At 34.5% G+C, this 11,286-nt stretch overlaps 1 pseudogene; it reads left to right on the top strand.

Annotated features, from left to right (window-relative positions):
* LOC116075436 overlaps positions 1-9,462 on the top strand; it is a 21,976-nt pseudogene extending 12,514 nt beyond the window's left edge.
* Positions 9,463-11,286: the final 1,824 nt, after the last annotated feature.

Here is an 11,286-nt window from a genome sequence, read left to right as displayed (position 1 = left end):
TTTGTTTCTTTGTTTTTTGGAGGGGAAACTGGGAGTGGAGAAATTTACATGTAAATAAAGAAAATACAAAAAAAAAATATCTGGTTGATTCCAGCTTCTGCCTATGACAAATAAGGCCACTCTGAACATAGTGGAATACATGCCCATGTCATAGTGGGGTATCTTTCGGTATACGCCCAGGAGTGTTATAGCTGAGCCTTCAGGTCGATCTAGTTCTAATTTTCTGAGGAACCTCCAGATTGATTTCCAGAGTGGTTGTATCACTTTGCAAACCCACCAGCAATGGAGAAGTGTTCCTCTTTCTCTATATCCTTGCCAACATGTGCTGTCATCTGAGTTTTTAATCTTATCCATCCTGTTTGGTATAAAGTGAAATCTCAGGGTTATTATGATTTGCATTTCCCTGTTCACTAAGGACTTTGAACATTTCTTTAAGTACTTCTCAGCCTTTTGAGGTCCCATTTTTCCATTGGGTGATTTGTTTTGTTTTGTTTTGTTTTGGCTTTTTTTTTGTGTGTGTGTGATTAGCTTCTTGGGTTCTTTATATATTTTGGCTATTAGCCCTCTATTGAATATAGGGTTAGTGAAGTTTTTTTTCCCAATCTGTATGTTGCTGAGTTCTCCTATTGACTATGTCCTTTGCCTTACAGAAGCATTTTAGTTTCATGAGGTCCCACTTATCAATTCTTGATCTTAGAGCATGAGCCATTGAAGTTCTGTTTAGGAACTTTTCACCTGTGCCAACGAGTTTGAAGCTCCTTCCTGCTTTCCCCTCTATTAGATTCAGTTTATCTGGTTTTATGTGGAGGTTGTTGATCCACTTGGATTTGAGTTTTAAGCAAAGTGAGAAATATGTATTTGTTTTCAATTTTCTACATACAGACTGCTAGTTAGACTAGGATCATATATTGAAGATGCATTCTTCTTCCAATGTACATTTTTGGATTTTGTTAAAGATCAAGTGTCCATTAGTGTGTGATTTTATCTCTGAGACTTTAATTCTATCCCACTGATCAACCTGTCTATCTGTGTACCAATACTATATAGTTTTTATCACTGGTGCTCTGTAGTATAGCTTGAAGTCTGTGGTGGTGATTGCCCCAGAATTTTTTTTATTGTTAAGAATTTTTTCCACTATTGGGTGTTTTTTGTTTTTCCAAATGACTTTGAGAGTTGCCCTTACAATGTCTTTGAAGAATCAGGTTGGGGTTTTGGTGGGGAGTGCATTGAATCTATAAATTGGTTTTGAAAGGATGGCCATTTTTATACTGTTAATTCTACCAACCCATGAGCATGAGGGATTTCTCCATTTTCTGAGAATTTTTTTTCTTTTCTTTCTTGAGAGACTTAGTTCTTGTCATACAGAGCTTTCACTTGTTTGTTTATAGTTACCCCATGATATTTTATATTATTTGTGACTATTGTGAAGGCTGCTATTTCTCAAATTTCTTTTCAGCCTGTTTATCATTTGTATAAAAGAAGTCTAATGATTTATTTGGGTAAATTTTATAACCAACTAGTTTGCTAAAGTTGATTATCAGCTGTAGAAGTTCTCTGGTACAATTATTTGTTTTGTTCATGTATACTATCACATCATCTGCAAATAGTGATACCTTGATTACTTTTCTTTCAAATTTGTACCCCCTGGATCTCCTTTAGTTGTCGTATTGCTCTAGCTAGAACTTCCAGTATATATTGAATAGATATGAAGAGATGAGGCATTTCTGTCATCTCCCTGGTTTTAACGAGATTTCTTCAGGTATCTTTCCATTTAATTTGATATTGGCTATTTGTTTGCTGTATATTATTTTTATTTTGATTCAGTATGGGCCTTAACTTCCTGATGTCTCTAATTCTTTTAAAATGAAGGGGTGTAGAATTTTGTCAAATGCTTTTTCAGCATCTAATGAGATGATCTTGTATTTTTTTTCCTTTGAGTTTGTTTAAATAGTATATTACATTAATAAATTTTTGTACATAGAACAAACATTTCATCCCTCAGGTGAAGCTTACTGGATCATGTTGAATGATGGTTTTGATGTTTTCCTTGATTCAATATTCAAGAATTTTATTGAGTATTTTTGCATTGAAATTCATAATTGAAATCGATCTGGTTCTCTTTTATATTGGGTTCTTGTGTGGCTTATGTATCAGAGTATATTTGGTTTCATAGAATGAATTAGATAGTGTACCTTCTGTTTTCCTTTTATGGAATAATTTGAGGAGTATTGGTATTAGCTCTCCTTGAAGGTCCTATAGAATTCTACACTAAAGCCTTTTGGCCCTGTGCTTTTTTTTTTTTTCTATTGGGAGGTTTTTAATGACTTCTTCTATTTCCTTAGGGGATATGAACTTTTTAAATCATTTACCTGCTCTTGGATTAACTTTGCTAAATGATATCTGTCTAGAAAATCATCCATTTCATCTAGATTTTCCAGTTTTGTTGAGTATAGGCCTTTGTAACTCAACAATGATGTTTTTTAATTTCCACAGTTTCTGTTGTTATGTCTCCCTTTTGTTAATTTGGATACTGTCTGGGCACTTTAGTTAGTTTGGCTAAGGGTTTATCTATTTTGTTGATTTTCTTAAAAAAAATAGCTTTTTGGTTTTTTGATTCTTCACATTGCTGTCTTTTTTTTTTTCTATTTTGGTTGATTTTAGCCCTGAGTTTGACTGTTTCCTGCCATCTCCTCTTCTTGGGTGTGTTTGCTTCTTTTTGTTCTAGAGCTCTCACATATTCTGTTAAGGTACTAGTATGGGAATCTTTCCAGTTTCTTTACCAGAGCACTTAGTGCTATGTATTTTCCTCTTAGCACTGCTCTCATTGTATCCCATAATTTAGGGTATGCTGTCTCATCATTTTCATTGAATTACAGTCTTTAATTTCTTTCTTTATTTCATTCCTGACCAAGTTATCATTGAGTAGAGTGTTATTTAGTTTCCAAGCCTATGTGGGTTTTCTGTTGTTTTGGTTGTTATTGAAGAACAGTCTTAGTCTCTGGTGATCTGATAGGATGCATGGTATAATTTCAATCTCCTTGAATCATTTGAGGCCTGTTTTATGACCATTTATATCATCAGTTTTGGAGAAGCTACCATGAGATGCTGAGACAAAGTTATATTCTTTTTGTATATCCCTTTGGCTCATAACCACTATTAGTTTCCCTGTGTCATTTTTAGTTTCTGTTTCCATGATCTGTCCATTGGTGAGAGTGAGTTGTTGAAGACTCCCACTCTTATTGTATAAGGTGCAATGTGTGTTTTGAGCTTTAGTAAAGTTTCTTTTATTAATGTGTGTCCCCTCACATTTGGGGCATAGATGGTCAGAATTGAAACTTTCTCTTCATTGATTTTTCATTTGAAGAATATGAAATGTCATTACTTACCTTACTAGATAACTGTTAGTTGAAAATCTATTTTATTGTATATTAGGATGGCAACTCCAGCTTATTTCTTGGGAACATTTGCTTGGATGCCTTTTTTCCCAGCCTTTTACTTTGAGGTAGTTTCTGTCTTTGTTGTTGAGGTGTGTTTCTTGCATGCTGCAAAATGCTTGATCCTGTTTTCATATCCTGTCAGTTAGCTTATGTTTTTTGTTTTGTTTTGTTTTGTTTGTTTGTTTGTTTATAGAGGAATTGAATCCATTGATATTGAGAGATAATAAAGACAGGTGATAGTTAGTTTCTGTAATATTTGTTGTTATAAGTAGCATTTTGATCATGTGATTCTGTCTTTTTGCCTTTGTTATGAGATAATTAGTATCTTGTTTTTTCTTTGGTATAGGTACCTTCCTTGTGTTGGAGTTTTCCTTCTAGAATCCTCTGTAGGACTGGATTGGTAGATATATGTTGTTTGAATATGGTTTTGTCCTGGAATATTTTGTTTTCTCTATCTGTGTTGATTGAGAGTTTTTACGGGTAAAGTAGCCTTTATATGTTACTTGGCCTTTTCCCCTTGCAGGTTTTAATATTCTTTCTTTGTTCTGTGCATTTTGTATTTTGAATATTATGTGATGAGAGGATTTTCTTTTCTGGTCCAGTCTATTTTGTGTTCTATAGGTTTCTTTTACATTTATTGTCATCACTTTCTTTAGGTTGGGGAAGTTTTCTTCTATGATTTTATTGAAGACACTTTGTATCCTTTGAGCTGACAATATTTACTCTCCTTTATTTGTATTAGGTTTGGTCTTTTCATTTTGTCCTGAATTTCTGGGATATTTTGGGTTAGGAGACTTGTATGTTTTGAATTTTCTTTGACAGTTGTGCCAGTCTCTTCTAAGGTGTTTTCCATACCTAAGATTCTCTTTTCTATATCTTGTATTCTGTTGGTGGTCTTCTTAACAGAATAAAATGTTTCCATGCCTATAGATTCTATTTTCACAATCCTATTCTTTGTACTAATTAAAATTTTGTAAATTATTTTTGGCAATTAAGTAGAAAGATATATTAATAAACTCAAGTTATTTATGAATTACCTCATTAATTTAAATATTTGACATACTTCAATATGAAAAAGGAGACATTTACTTTTCATAGTATCTGTAATATTTACATTGGATTTTATTAGATATATATATATAAATATAAGTTTAAGTAATAAAACATTGGAAAGTATTAACACAAACATTTACCAAATATTAAGTAAATTTTTCATATTGCCAGAATTTCAGATATTCCAAATTTCAATGTTTAAAACATTCTGAAGATATTTATTACTTGTAAAAATGCCTGGAATGAATACAATTTTAATTTATAGATATTTCTGTATGAGGAAAGGTAATGTATAAAACTATATGTGCGTATTTGTGTGTCAAAATCACCTTCCTCCTGACTTTATAATATTTTTGTCCCTAGAAACTATTTTTTATTAAAAACGTACATTAAGCTTTATGGATATTACAATGAATAAATTATATTCACTTCTCCAATTACCTATATTTATAATAGGAATGTCAATGCAAAAGCACCAAATATATAAATACTATAGTCTATGAATAAGATTTACTTATCCATTGAATTTCATGTAAGGAAGAGAGTAGCAATGTTGGGAATGATGATTTCTTTGGCAGATGTTTATTATAGGGATGAAAAATTGATGAATTATTAGTATCTTAAGCAAAACAATCCATTTTTCAAAGACTTCAATATAAGTGTAAGAGAGGAAAAAATGTAAAGACATATTTCTCTGCTAGAGAGAAAAGTTTTAATTTACATAATGACAAAACCAGAGACCAAATAAATGAATAACTGAAAAAACAACCAAATAATGATGGAGTTACAAAAATGAAAGTATGAATGATGTGTATGTTTATTGTCATAAGAATAAAAATATTATCTATTCTATTGTTTAAAAATACATAGATATGGGAAAAAGATAAATCTAATCTCACCTAAAAACACAAATTTGTGCTTCAAGATATTGAAAATTATGAGCATAGGCATAGCATGGGCATAGCCTTATGACACACACTGACGTAAAGGATCTAAAAACAGGATCCATCTTTCTTCTACATCCAAGAAACAGATTTTAACATCAAGAATAGATATCATCTGAAGGTAAAAGAAGAGAAAAATATATTCCAAACAAATGGAATCAAGGAGCAAAGAGCATGCTCATGTAACCATTCTAATATCTACCAAAAGAGATTTCAAACAAAAACTAATCAAAAATGATAGCAAAAGACTTAACATATTCATGAAAATAAAATTCACCAATAAAATAGTGCAATTCTTAACATCAATGCAACCCAAACATGGGTACTAAAGTTCAAGCAAACAAACAAACAAACAAACAAATACTACTATAGCTTAAATCACATACTAACCCTCATACACAGATAGTGCTAGATGTAAATACCTAACTCTCCCCAAAAGGCAGATCATCTGTACAACAACTAAGCAGATAAATGCTGGAAGTAACTGGCCTTATAATGGAATCGTACTAATAGAAATTTACAAGACATTCTTCCAGTTCACAAAAGAATATACCTTCTTCTAAGTACTTGATGGAACTTTCTTCAACATTAATTACTTGGACATAAATTAAGCCTCAACAAATACAAAAAACTGTATCCTATCCTACTACCACAGATTAAAGTTAGATATCATCAACAGGAAGAACAGAAAGCTTACAAACTCATAGAAACTGGACATGTCACTCCTGAATGAAAAGTTAATGGAATTAGCTAAGAAATGTGACTTTTAGAATTGAGTGAAAGTGAAAATACAACATACACCCATTTATGGGCATAATGAAAACATTTCTAAGCAGTAACTTTATACTACAAAGTGCTTACATTAAAACAAATAGAGAGATTGCTAAAAAATTAATAGACCTCCTGAAAGCTTTAGAACCAAAAGAAGAAATCACACCCAAAAGATGTAGGTGACAAAAAACAATCAAATTCTGAGCTGAAATCAATAAAATGTAAACAAACAAAGTCAAAAACAATTTAAAATACTAATGGAAAAATCAATAAAACTACTTGTTCATTCACAAACAACAAAAAAACTTGTTCTTTCAGAAAATAAGTAATATTAATAAACCTTGATTCATATTAACTAAAAGACAGAAAGTATCCAAATAAATGAAGGAAGAAGTAAAAAGAACATGGCAAAGACACTAAAAAAACCCAGAAAACAACAACAGCAACAACAACAATAATAATAATACTAATAACAACAATCATAGCATGCAAAGATCTCCCATTCTCATGGATCATTAGAAGACCATGGTCTTCAGATCCAGGAACACAGTGCATGCTGAAGACAGAAAATATTTATCCAGACCATCAATTAAACATCTCTTGAATTAATGTATAATCCTATACCATTAAGAGTCTCACCAGAAAGTGGAGATAGAAATAGTGGGTCAGCCTCCATCTCACAGACAAGCAGCCACTAGAGGAATTTACAGCTGTGGTGCCCAGGGAATTCCAAACCAGTGTCAATCCACAGACACAACGGAACAACCAACATCCTAGTCATATTAACTCAGCCTTCTACTTAGATCAAGCTCAAAAGATGTGTCTATTACAAAACATAAACTGTATTCACTGCAGCCTCTGTGCATCTGCATAACAAACTGTGCTCCCAATAAAGTACCACATCCATTAAGAGACAAAAAAAGTGCATGTTCCAGAAAGACAAAGAAACAATCAGAAAGAAATCATTTGAAATAAGTATTGGAATAGTTAAGTAATTTAGAATAACTCGTTTATATATTGAAGTTTTGGGGCAAAGAAATGATATAAGAAAACAATTTGGCCATTTCTGAGAAGATTTGCAAGCTATAATAAGTACCAATCAAATGAAAGTAATAAAAACAGAAAAAAGCCAACAATAACAAGCAAGAAATAAAATGCCTCCAATTAATTTATTAGCCAATGACATAGCTTAGTAAGAATCAGTGAGCATAAAGATAGGTCTAATTTTACTAGACTGAAAAACAGAATATAAAGTGAATGAAAGACAAGAACAATCTATGCTAGTGGAATAATACCAAGACATCCAGCATAAATGTCGGGTCAATCTGAGGATAAAGAGAAAGAAAATAAGGCTCAGTAAATTGGTAATATGCCTGAGTGCTTCCAGATTAGTAACAGTGACCTAGATCAGAACTCTTCATACAGGTGACAAATAACTAATCAATTAGCTGATCAATTGTATAACTACATTAAGTGCCTGGCTAAAATGATCATTTCCGGGCAGCGGTAGCTGCGGGCGGAGTTGGGGAGTGGGAGGCTGCATCAGCTAGTCCGGAACCTGAGTGGCAGAGCTAATACTTCTACATGGCTGAAATATTACCAAGATAACAACAGGTTGTTAGTTTTGGCTTTGGAATGTGAAAACTCCAAAGTGAGAGAAGCACATGATATAATCCTACAACTGGGAAGAGAATGCTACTACTTGACCTGTCAGCTATAAACATTGAAAGAGAAACTAACTTCCCAACAAAGTGAAGAAACTTCTCAGAGCTGGAAAGGAGGTCCCTCAGAAGTGGTCTCCAGCATTGACAATACAACCAGGGACTTGTCTGTGAAGACCTTACAACAAATTGCTCTTGAAGAAAGTGATTGTCCCTACCGAACTTCAGAACCAAGTCCTTCCGTTACTCCAGAGACACTGGGTTGTGATTTTGATTCAGGTAAAGTTGAGTCTACTAATGAAGAATTACCTAGAACTGTATCCTTCTGTTGCCACTTAAGGGAAGATTTTAGTAATATAAGTCACTCCACTGCTCTGGAGGATTGTAAAACCGGTCCAAGAGTGGTACAGTCCTTGGAAGTTAAAAGACGATGTAGAGACCAAACCATAATCCTGCATAGATTTGAAAATGAAGAACAAAAGTGTGTGTGGAACAAAGACCAAATTAACTTATGCTCTAGACTGATTAACTCAGCAAAGGTTACTAAAACACAAGAAGTCATTTTCTCATCGAAACCTGAACAAATAGAAAGCAAGCATAAGTGTGCACAAAAAAAAAAAAAAAAAAAAAAAAAAAAAAAAGAAAAAAGAAAAAAAAAGAAAGAAAGAAAAAAAGAGCAGAGCAAAGAAGAGCCAACCAGAGATGCCAATCAAAATTCTCATTGAGAAGTAAGGGCAACAACGGCAAAGGTAAGCAGGCTTTACCTCCTACTACACTGAGTGGGTATATTGGTTCCAGTGATGCTTACGATTTTAATCTAAAAGAGAGTGTTCACCATACCCCTTTTCGACAAAAAGTGAACAATGACTCCAAGAGAGAAATCAACAGCAGCAACTCAGAAGTGAGTGCCCTTGAATGGAGTGCCTCTGAGGCTGAGGCCGATGACCTCTACCTGCCTCCTTACAAGCCCTTACAAGACTACACAGAGGCAGACAGACCAGTTTCCAGGCCTCGGTCTAAAAGAGGAAGGACTTAAGTACCCAGATGAAAAAGAGATGGAGGAGATGCTGCCATCTACGGCTCCTACTGGTACCCCACCTGAGACTCAAAAGTCACCTCATTGTAGCCTAAAGGATGTTACCAACATCCTCCAGCTCCCTATAGTGAAAATCAGGAAGCCTTCTCTGGCTCCAAAATGGCATGAAGACAGCCCAGCAGTGTCTCTGTCTAAACGCGGGTGTAGCACCATCACAAGCTATAAAGAGCCAATCCTCACTTTGTAAGTATTACTGTGTGGACTCATCTGTAATGACTCTCGTGGGAGGGATGAAGACAGTGCTGTAGTCGTGAGTGGATCATATTTGAGCACTAAGCCTGGCATATTTTTAGAATAATCCTGTGCTGATTTCATACTCGTACATTTGTAATCATGTCTTCTCCCTCCTTCTCTTTCTCTCTCTTTTTACTTACAGGACTCTAAGAAGAGGGGACCCTTTCACAGACTTGTGTTTCTTGCATTCTCCTATTTTCAAACAAAAAAGAAAAAGAAAAAAGGGCATGAGACGTCCTAAAGGAAGAACAAAGCAAACACAATAACTCCTTTGATTAGATACCGTTGAAGGCAAACATATTTTTTTACCTAATAGAGTGTTATGAGACAGTGCACAATGAACAGAACCATCCCTTATCACTCTGGGTGAGGAGGGTTCCTTGGACATATACTTTGTATGGATTACTACCAACATCTAAAACTTCTCCAGCATTTTTATTTTTTTCCTTAAGCAAGGGAACTGCAGAGTAGAAAACTTGCAGCATAGAAATCTTACATAGGATGTAGAGCTTTCATAATTCCTTACATCACAATAAGACATACCATAAGTGGGTGAGGGTCTCTTCTGTCATAATGATTTGTCCTGTAAATGTGTATCAAACAGTGAATTAATGAATTAGGTTCTGGAACTAGGTAATGGTCGTGAACTGTGAGTGCTATTATTCCTCTTCAGAACAATAGCATGTCGTGGGCCTCAGGCTAGCCCTTTGTGCGGTCAGTCTACAGTGTAAAGATGTGAATAAAGGGGCCTTCTCTTTTAATCTATGAAGAAAATAAAAGTATCCAGTTCAGAAAATTGAATCTTTATGTATACGTGTCTTTAAAATTAAGTCATCGTAACTGGTCCATTGTTAAAGATGAAGCCTATGGTGACTGTCACTGTGTTTTCCCTCTGTTCTTAATGGTCAGGTACTCTTGATCATCTTCCTTTCTGGCCTTTACCACTCCCATTTTAGCTGGAACCTCTTCTGTCTTCCCTGGTTCCCCCTTTTCCTCCCATTACATTTGTCCTGGCAAGTTTTTCCAACTGCAGCCTCCAGAGCCAACATCAAGGCATTTCACTTTCCATGAAACCAGCAGAACCTTTGCCTCATGTGGGCAAGTTGAGTGGGATAAATCCCATTCACACAGGAGATTTTTAAGTTATCAGAAGGGCCTTTTACCCAAATCTTCGTGGCTTCCTACATTTACCATCAAACTGAGAGTGCTTCTCTGTCACTCATGTGCATCCCTCTCACCCATCACAGCCTTACATTTTTAGCCACTGTTTACAGCTCTGAGGATAGGACCCACAACCCTGTGTGTGGTAGGAGTAGTCACAGCAGTCCTCAGACACTCCATTTATCATTTTCTAATGTCATGGTACCTTGAAAGTAACCATTTTAGCTAAAAATAAATGCAATTAAAAGCCCAGTTTCAGCTCAGTTGGCTGTATGTAGCAGTGATTACCATAGTACAGCCTACACAGAAAAAGGCTGTATCTGTTTTGAACAAGCTAAATTTAGTTTTTCTGTTCTTAAGAAAAAGTAGGAAATATTTGGGTTAAATGTTGCTACATGGCTCGCAGAACCTCAGATATTTTTCTGACCCTTTGTCAAAAAAGCTTTCCAAAGGCTGATAGGGTGCACACGTGTAATTTCAGTACTGTAGAGGCTTAGTCAGGATGACCCTTTTTAGACTAGCTGTACTACTGACCTCATAAAACAAAAAACAAACAAAGCTCCCCTTCCTGCTATAGACATTTAAATGCTGTTTCATAGGTCAGTGTGTGTAGTGTCACCATCATGTTCACTCACTCCATGCAAGCCACTTATCTTAAAGCTGGTGCTACACTTTTAGTCTTCACCTTTCTGTATTCTTGCTGTAGTTTACTCATGGGTATGTGTCAACATTTTTATAAAATATGTATTGTATTATATATGTTTTTAATTGACTTAAGATTTTGAGACTTCCCTGATTGGCAGATATAGTTATTCCTATGGTTGTATAATATCATATAAATAAACTAGATTTAATGACCTCTTTTGAAAAAAATAAATAAATATAATTATCATTTCCAAAAACGATAGTACTAAAAATTAAGAGATAAA

This window comes from Mastomys coucha, unplaced genomic scaffold (assembly GCF_008632895.1).
Source record: "Mastomys coucha isolate ucsf_1 unplaced genomic scaffold, UCSF_Mcou_1 pScaffold3, whole genome shotgun sequence".
Classification (NCBI taxonomy): Eukaryota; Metazoa; Chordata; class Mammalia; order Rodentia; family Muridae; genus Mastomys; species Mastomys coucha.
The sequence above is the reverse complement of the archived record's forward strand: the minus strand, read 5'-3'. Positions and strand labels throughout refer to the sequence as shown.